Source organism: Dendropsophus ebraccatus, chromosome 3 (assembly GCF_027789765.1).
Source record: "Dendropsophus ebraccatus isolate aDenEbr1 chromosome 3, aDenEbr1.pat, whole genome shotgun sequence".
Taxonomy (NCBI): Eukaryota; Metazoa; Chordata; class Amphibia; order Anura; family Hylidae; genus Dendropsophus; species Dendropsophus ebraccatus.
Genome location: NC_091456.1, coordinates 123,253,181 through 123,263,855, shown reverse-complemented (window position 1 = coordinate 123,263,855; position 10,675 = coordinate 123,253,181). Strand labels below are relative to the sequence as shown.

Genomic DNA, 10,675 nt, shown 5'->3' with positions numbered 1-10,675 from the left:
GGGCCCATAGGGCTCGGACTCGGGCTAGGGGGGCTAGGGGGCCTCGGGCCCTATGACCCCACCACATAGGTGATATGTATTGTTCTGCCACTCTCAGCTCGCCAGCACCCAGATGCCAGCAGCTGTGGCCTGCCCCACATACAATCCTCTATTGGATACGTGAGTCATATCCGGCCGCAGGGGCGCCACGCTCCTATATGTCCACCTCTGCTTGCAGAATGAACTACATTTTCAATGTGCCAAGGACCTGCTGCTATCATGTTGGCATCAGATACTACTGGACTTCTTTAGAGGTCTTGTAGACTTCAAGAGTGTTTGGTACCTACACCATATTAGGCTGATATTTGTCTGATCAGTATATAATGCAATCACTGTTATACTTATGATGTATAAATGTGGTACCTTTTTGTAGCCCCATAGAGATGAATGGGAAAATCTATACAGTACATGTATATACAGGACCCCCTACTCCATCTATACAGTACATGTATACAGGACCCCCTACTCCAACTATACAGTACATGTATACAGGACTCCCTACTCCATCTATACAGTACATGTATCCAGGACCCCCTACTCCATCTATACAGTACATGTATACGGGACTCCCTACTTCATCTATACAGTACATGCATACGGGACTCCCTACTCCATCTATACAGTGCATGTATACAGGACCCCCTACTCCATCTATACAGTACATGTATAAAGGACCCCCTACTCCATCTATACAGTACATGTATATACAGGACCCCCTACTCCATCTATACAGTACATGTATACAGGACCCCCTACTCCAACTATACAGTACATGTATACAGGACCCCCTACTCCATCTATACAGTACATGTATACAGGACCCCTACTCCATCTATACAGTACATGTATATACAGGGCACTACAGGTATAGCAAACTGTGACTGGGTAACACTGCCACACCAGACCTGACCAATACCACCATACTGTGACTGGATAACACTGCCATACCAGACCTGACCAATACCGCCGTACTGTGCTGGATAACACTTTCATACCAGACCTGACCAATACCACCATACTGTGACTGGATGACACTGCCACACCAGACCTGACCATTAACACTATACTGTGACTGGATAACACTGCCATACCAGACCTGACCAATATCGCCACACTGTGACTGGATAACACCGCCATACCAGACCTGATCAATACTGCCATATACTGTGACTGGATAACACTGCCATACCAGACCTGACCAATACCGCCATACTGTGACTGGATAACACTGCCATACCAGACCTGACCAATACCGCTATACTGTGACTGGATAACACTGCCATACCAGACCTGACCAATACCACCAAACTGTGACTGGATAACACAGCTATAACACACCTGACCAATACCGCCATACTGTGATGGGATAACACTGCCAGACCTGACCAATACCGCCATACTGTGACTGGATAACACCATCATATCAGACCTGACCAATACCGCCATACTATGACTGGATAACACCGCTATAACACACCTGACCAATACTGCCATACTGTGATGGGATAACACTGCCATACCAGACCTGACCAATACCGCCATACTGTGACTGGATAACACTGCCATACCACACCTGACCAATACCACTATGCTGTGACTGGATAACACCACTATACCAGACCTGACCAATATCACCACACTGTGACTGGAGAACACCGCCACACCAGACCTGACCAATACCGACACACTGTGACTGAATAACACTGCCATACCAGACATGACCAATACCGACACACTGTGACTGAATAACACTGCCATACCAGACCTGACCAATACCGCCATACTGTGACTGGATAACACCGCCATACCAGACATGACCAATACCGACACACTGTGACTGAATAACACCGCTATACAAGACATGACCAAAGATTTTCTGGCAAGTCTGAATGGGAGGGTACTGGCCCTCTGCAAGGTCCTACCCTATGCACCAGACCATGGGTGCCTAATGGTAAATACGACCCTGCAGGTATACAGGACACTACAGGTATAAATGACCCCAAAACTATACACTACAAATGCACGGGACCTCCACCAACTATATACTACAGGTATACAGGACCCCAAACTTTACACTACAGGTATACAGGACCCCAAAACTATACACTACAGGACCTCCACCAACTATATACTTCAGGTATACAGGACCTCCACCAACTATATACTACAGGAATACAGGACCCCAAACTATACACTACATGTATACAGGACCCCAAAACTATACACTACAGGTATACAGGAACTCCACCAACTATATACTACAGGTATATAGGACCCCAAACTATACACTATAGGTATACAGGACCTCAAAACTATACACTACAGGTATACAGGACCTACACCAACTCTATACTACAGGTATACAGCACCTTCACCAACTCTTTACTACAGGTATACAGGACCCCAAAGCTATATACTACAGGTATACAGGAACTCCACCAACTATATACTACAGGTATACAGGACCCCAAACTACACTACAGGTATACAGGACCCCAAAGCTATATACTACAGGTATAGAGGAACTCCACCAACTATATACTACAGGTATATAGGACCCCAAACTATACACTACAGGTATACAGGACCTCCACCAACTCTATACTACAGTTATACAGGACCCTCAAACTATGCACTACAGGTATACAGGACCCCTGAACTATATACTATAGGTATACAAGACCTCCACCAATTATACACTACAGGTATCCAGGACCCTTAAACTATAAACTACAGGTATACAAGACCTCCACCAACTATACATTACAGGTATACAGCACCAACTATATACTACAGGTATACAGGACCCCCGAACTATACAGTACAGGTATACAGGACCTTCACCAACTGTACACTGCAGGTATACAGGACCTCCCTCAACTATACACTACAGGTATACAGCCCCCCCCAACTACACACTACAGGTATTCAGGACCCCCCCAACTATACACTATAGGTATACAGCCCCCCCAACTATGCACTACAGATATGCGAGACCCCTAAAAACTATACATTGTGGGTATACAGAACCCCTCCAACTATGCACTACAGGTATACACTAATTCCACTGATTAACTTAGATGAAACAATACCTTTAGCTTTGCCTCCTGGGCACCTTGGAACAAATCTAATTAACACACTGACACTTTATACCCGGGCAGCGCCGAGTACATTTTCTAGTCTATATCATAAAAATGAAAGTCTGTCTGTCTGTCCCAAATAGACTTCCAAACGCCTGAACAGTTTGACCCCAAATTTGGCACACAGATACATTGGGTGTCCGGGAAGGTTATTGCGAAGGTCCAGTCCCCGCCAGATGTACAGGAGGGGAGGGGGAGGGGAAAGAGCGCCCCATAGAGATGAATGGGAAAATCTCCAAACTACAAACACAGGTGATATAATTAGCTGCATGTCTCCAGCAGTAAACTGCAGTTGGAGCCTTAGCAACCAATAGGATTACTACTTTCTTTTTTACAGGGAGCAATGGTTGCTAGGGCCAGCTGCCTCACAACATCCACAGTAATAACTGGTAGACCCCCTACTCCATCTATACAGTACATGTATACAGGACCCCCTACTCCATCTATACAGTACATGTATACAGGACCCCCTACTCCATCTATACAGTACATGTATATACAGGGCCCCCTACTCCATCTATATAGTACATGTATATACAGGGCACTACAGGTATACCAAACTGTGACTGGGTAACACTGCCACACCAGACCTGACCAATACCGCCATACTGTGCTGGATAACACTGTCATACCAGACCTAACCAATACCGCCATACTGTGACTGGATAACACTGCCATACCAGACCTGACCAATACCGCCAAACTGTGACTGGGTAACACCGTCACACCAGACCTGACCAATACCGCCATACTGTGACTGGATAACACCATCATATAAGACCTGACAAATACCACCATACTGTGACTGGATAACACCGCTATAACACACCTGACCAATACCGCCATACTGTGATGGGATAACACCGCTATACCAGACCTGACCAATACCACCATACCGTGACTGGATAACACCGCCACACCAGACCTGACCAATAGTACCATACTGTGACTGGGTAACACTGTCATAACACACCTGACCAATACCACCATACTATGACTGGAAAAAACTGCTATACCCGACCTGACCAATACCGCCCTACTGTAACTGGATAACACTGTCATACCACACCTGACCAATACCGCCATACTGTGACTGGATAACACTGCCATACCAGACCTGACCAATACCGCCATACTGTGACTGGATAACACCACTATACCAGACCTGACCAATACCGCCACACTGTGACTGGAGAACACCGCCAGACCTGACCAATACCGCCATACTGTGACTGGATAACACCGCCATACCAGATCTGATCAATACCACCATACTGTGACTGGATAACACTGCCATACCAGACCTGACCAATACCGCCATACTGTGACTGGATAACACCACTATACCAGACCTGACCAATACCGCCATACTGTGATTGGATAACACTGCTATACCAGACCTGACCAATACCGCCATACCCCCCTCGAAAAGACACCAGATTTTCTGGCAAGTCTGAACGGAGGGTACTGCCCCTCTGCAAGGTGCTACCCTACGCACCAGACCATGGGTGCCTAATGGTAAATACGACCCTGCAGGTATACAGGACCCCAGAACTATACACTACAGGTGCACAGGACCTCCACCAACTATATACTACAGGTATACAGGACCCGAAACTTTAAACTACAGGTATACAGGACCCCAAAACTATACACTACAGGTATACAGGATCTCCACCAACTATATACTTCAGGTATAAAGGACCTCCACCAACTATATTCTACAGGTATACAGGACCCCAAACTATACACTACAGGTATACAGGACCTCAAAACTATACACTACAGGTATACAGGAACTCCACCAACTATATACTACAGGTATATAGGACCCCAAACTATACACTTCAGGTATACAGGACCTACACCAACTCTATACTACAGGTATACAGCACCTTCACCAACTCTATACTACAGGTATACAGGACCCCAAAGCTATATACTACAGGTATACAGGACCTCCACCAACTCTATACTACAGTTATACAGGACCCTCAAACTATGCACTACAGGTATACAGGACCCCCGAACTATATACTACAGGTATACAAGACCTCCACCAATTATACACTACAGGTATCCAGGACCCTCAAACTATAAACTTCAGGTATACAAGACCTCCACCAACTATACATTACAGGTATACAGCACCAATTATATACTACAGGTATACAGGATCCCCGAACTGTACAGTACAGGTATACAGGACCTTCACCAACTGTACACTGCAGGTATACAGGACCTCCCTCAACTATACACTACAGGTATACGCCCCCCCCAACTACACATTACAGGTATACAGGACCCCCCCAACTATACACTATAGGTATACAGCCCCCCCAACTATGCACTACAAATATGCAAGACTCCTAAAAACTATACATTGTGGGTATATAGAACCCCTCCAACTATGCACTACAGGTATACACTAATTCCACTGATGAACTCAGATGATACAATACCTTTAGCTTGGCCTCCTGGGCACCTTAAAACAAATCTAATTAACACACTGAGACTTTATACCTGGGCAGCTCTGGGTACATTTTCTAGTATATATATATATATATATATATATATATATATATATATATATATAGTGATAAACTATTTTAAACATAAGTAGGATTGTTACAGATCATGTATTTTACTCTGTAATATATATACATATATATATATATATATATATATATATATATATATATATATATTACACAGAGTAAAATATTCAAAATGTAGGTAAATGAAAATGTTAAAGAGTTCTGTAGCCTATGGCAAGTTATCCTTAGTAATTGCCCATAAACAAGTTAGCCTAGTTCCATGAGTTGCATGACTTCAGCCTTTCTGCTCTCTATGAAACTATAATGAAGCAAAGAAACTCCTTTGGTACTTTTCTCAGCAGATACAACAATAGGTCCATAAGAGGCAGCCAGTGAATGATGCCGGGCCTCCCCACCCCCTTCTCAACCTCACAGCCTCTCTGAATGGGACTGTGAAGAACAGTGACAACAGGCAGTGAGCTCTGAGCAATGCACTGAGGTCTGGAGACTGCTTCTCAGCACACAGATCATCACATCTCAGGACCCACAGGAGATTTCTCTCTGCAGAACTCACTTCTTGGGGGCTTCAAATTTCAACTTCTTCTATGTATTTTGTTCTTATGGCGGAAAGTTCATGAAAATTCTGAATATTACAGCAGGATCTCAATGATCCAGAGGTTTGAGGACTATCATCAAAGTCAGTAACTAAGGTAAGAAACACTGTAACCATACACTGCATGCTGGGATAAGCTTTCTATGCGCTTACTTTCCTGGTTTCCTAGCTTATCTCATGAATATGTATTTGTTCCTTATTCTCTGCCCTAACTTTTCACACACTATTAGGGATGAGAAAATGTATTCTCTCAAGTTGGGTTTCCTCCTTCCTAGTCTGGTCCGCTTAAAGGATGCATGGATGGCACTTTAATTACCTAATTTATTTGCCCTCTGTATTCTATATAAAGGCATTAAATATATATATTGTTTTCAGTGCAAAAATATTTATCAGATTGTGGATGTTGCCTATGTGTTTTTGTTCCCTATATGCAAAAACAAGAGTGATGTTATGTGGGGCAGCTTTGGTTCCTGCTGACGTATATTTTCTGCTAAAGTGATGCATTGATTGTTGTAAAAGTGATAGATGAAACTGTGGTCAGCACTTGGCTATAAATCTTATAACAGATCCATACAGTGGACAGAGGAGTTTAATTTAAACATCTCTGTCTCACATAGTATTTAGTGAGTCTGCAATACAATAACCCTATTTTTCATGGAGACAATTTTCCAAACTTATTTTTGCAAATATGGTAATTTTATAATTTCTTGTCATTGTATGATTGATTGGTACATAGCAAAATGAATTTTCCTAAACACTAACCCCCAATACATGGTTTGCTTAGATAATATCTTCCTGAAGCCTGTCCTAAAATGACAGACAATCCCGTTAAGAAAAAGTGCACCACACATGCATACAAATACAGTTAGTTGTGTTCTGTACTGCAGCTTTTCGGAGGATGAGCAGGTTCTTGCTTATCTTTTATATAAGCCTTAATATGCTTTTAGTGTATGATTCTGTTAGACAGTCCATTGACACTGAAGACCTGGGATCTAGTAACTCACCATTGTTTGTTTATGTTTACACCTGCTCGACGACAGCTGGAGATTCCGTCAAAGGAGCCACAGCCCACTGCCTATCCAGTAAGCTGTGGAAACACTTTTTTTTTTGGCAATAACATGTGTCTTGACCAAGGCATGGAAAGTGAATTAGAGACACCCGTTGTGTGGAAGCAGGTGTAAAAGACATTAGGCCTCTAGTTTTCTAATCTGAATAATGGCAGATTATTCAAAGGTACTATTAAAAAACATATTTTAGTACCAAAGGGGGTGAGGGTCATTTAATGGACATTACTACTACAAATATCTCTCTCTCTCTATATCTATCTATCTATCTATCTATCTATATAGAGAGAGAGAACCGGGGTACCACTGTGTGTGTATATATATATATATATATATATATATATATATATATATATACACACACACAGTGGTACCTTGGTTCTCAAACTGTTTGGAACTCAAACTGTGTTTTCAAGGAAAGTTTTATCAAACACTTTTTCGGCCTCCAGTCTTGAAGTACTTGGTATCTGAAGGTTTTTGCGAGTGTGGATGGTGGGTTGTACCTGGGGAGTTTAGCACTGGTGAGGCTTCACATACATTACAGTACTGTATAAGACTGCTGGAGTGCATATACAGTACAGTAGTAGTACAGTCAGTGCACCACCATCTCCCATACTTTACAGTACTGTATAAGACTGCTGGAGTGCATATACAGTACAGTAGTAGTACAGTCAGTGCACCACCATCTCCCATCCTGCACTGTATAAGACTGCTGGAGTGCATATACAGTACAGTAGTAGTACAGTCAGTACACTACCATCTCCCATCCTGTACTGTATAAGACTGCTGGAGTGCATATACAGTACAGTAGTAGTACAGTCAGTACACTACCATCTCCCATCCTGTACTGTATAAGACTGCTGGAGTGCATATACAGTACAGTAGTAGTACAGTCAGTGCACCACCATCTCCCATCCTGTAATGTATAAGACTGCTGGAGTGCATATACAATACAGTAGTAGTACAGTCAGTGCACCATCTCCTATCCTGTAATGTATAAGACTGCTGGAGTGCATATACAGTACAGTAGTAGTACAGTCAGTACACCACCATCTCCCATCCTGTACTGTATAAGATTGCTATTGTGCATATACAGTACAGTAGTAGTACAGTCAGTGCACCACCATCTCCCATCCTGTAATGTATAAGACTGCTGGAGTGCATATACAGTACAGTAGTAGTACAGTCAGTACACCACCATCTCCCATCCTGTAATGTATAAGACTGCTGGAGGGCATATACAATACAGTAGTAGTACAGTCAGTGCACCAACATCTCCCATCCATTAAAGTGCTGGGGTGGGGGGCACTATACAGTAAAGGAAGAGTGAGGAGTTAGTGACTACTGTACTATAATTGCTGGTTTTGCTGGTTAGTGCTGTTCTGTCCTGTACTGTAGGGATTATACTGGGCACTTATCAATGTAATGTAAGGGTACTGTAGGTGATTATTGGTGGGTGCTGGAACCAATTTAACACATTTACATTATTTCCTATGGGAGGACACTGCTCAGTTCTCAAACTGCCTTCCGGAACCAATTAAGTTCGAGAACCAAGGTACCACTGTACTATTTTTGTTTGTGACTCAAAGACCTTACTTTTGTGTCTAGCGAAGTAAATCTGGTTTGTACACACTTGACTTTGCTGCATTTGATTACCGGTGGCTAAAGAAATTCTATGTAACTCTAGGGAGTCCTGGAAAACATGGATACAGCCTATGGCCGTATCTATGTTTTCCAGACAGCCTGCATCCAACCTCTTCAGCCACTGGTAATGAAATGCTGCATGCTTGGACAAACCCAAGTATGCTCGAGGTTCACTCCTCTTTAGTAGTCACTAATAGACTAAGTTTGCCCCATTAAAGTCAATAGGCCTACTTTGGGTACACTGCTGTATACGTCAATATACCTTTTGTACTGATATACCATCTTGTACAACAGACATACCACACTTTACCAATGCAAACAAAGCCTTAATGCAAGCCAACATTTTTACTATTAGTTTGTGATATATGCTGACATGTTGGAGGGGATTGGACAATGAAGGATTGTGCTAAAAAGGTTGCCTTTGTAGATTCTGTCTCTGTAAAGAAAATGTGCCTTTTTTGTTACTGTTAAAGACATTTCTCTTAAAAGAAGGGAAAAAAATGTATACCCCACTTTTTTGTTATTTTTCTAGTGTATTGGTGTGTGTGTGTGTTTTTGTTGTATTCAGTTTTTTCTAGTGTTTTTCCTATAGGCTTTAGGATGTAAAAAACACATTGCTAGAGGAAACACATGTTATGAATTTAAAAAAAAAGGAAAAATGGATGCTATACAGAGGAAATACAAGTCACATACGGACACTTCCATTTTTTAATCCCTCTTCATAGACTTCAGTGGACATTTTAATCCAAAATAAAGAGATAGAGTAGTACACACTGCAGTTTTAGGCTTTGTTCACACAATGTAAGTTCAGTAGTAATCACGGCCGTTGTTGCTGATTTTCAACAACAGCCGTGATTACCACTGAACCTACATTGTGCTGCAGGCTAAGGGAATCCCGGCCGGAGTGTATACACATAGTATACACTTCGGCCGGGATCGCTAGGGGCGTCGAAAAAAACTGACGTCAGTTTTCTGCGGCTGCAGAAAACCTGTCAGTGCACACGCTGAATTGTGTGCAGCAGGGAATTGGGATACGGGTGCACACAAATTCATCAGAAGTGAACATCATCCGGCCGGTACTGCAGTACCGACTGGGATGATCTTCTTTGACCCCAGCCGTTCTGTGACCCGGCTGAAGTCTTACGCCATGTGAACATGGCCTTAAAATGCATGGTTATTTTTAACACCCAGGTAAATAGCAGTTTTTTGTAGCCTTTGCTTCAACCATAGTAACAACTTAATCATAAAGAAAGGTAAAAAATAAAGATATTCACTGAAACTGTATGTGTCCACTCCTGTGTTTCACTCTAATAACTTTTTATTTTGTTTTTACTTGGCATGCTGGTACAGTGCTTGTCTTGTACCAAATGAATTGGCCCCGAATATGAGTAATATTTAAGCATGAAGATATTGTATCCACATAGGTTTTAGGTTATGCATGTACCGTGCAAATGTTCAATCTAGATTTAAAAAGCTGATCATAGACATGATTATTAACATCTCATTCCGACCAATGGTGGTCATACTGCCATGGGTTCATTCCGACAAGGGGTTGTCCAATTGGGCCAGCCCCTTTACTCAATTGTTTGAAACACAGCTGTCATGTGAAATCCTCTTTAAGGCTATGTTCACACGTCG

General features: G+C 42.5%; 1 protein-coding gene across 2 annotated transcripts in view; it reads left to right on the top strand.

Moving 5' to 3' along the window:
* Positions 1-6,211: 6,211 nt before the first annotated feature.
* Positions 6,212-10,675, top strand: part of MEGF10 (multiple EGF like domains 10) — a 96,896-nt gene continuing 92,432 nt past the window's right edge. For both annotated transcript variants that reach the window (XM_069962623.1, XM_069962624.1), the window contains exon 1: positions 6,212-6,426. The gene's annotated coding sequence lies outside the window, so the exon portion shown is untranslated. The remainder of the gene's footprint in view (positions 6,427-10,675) is intronic.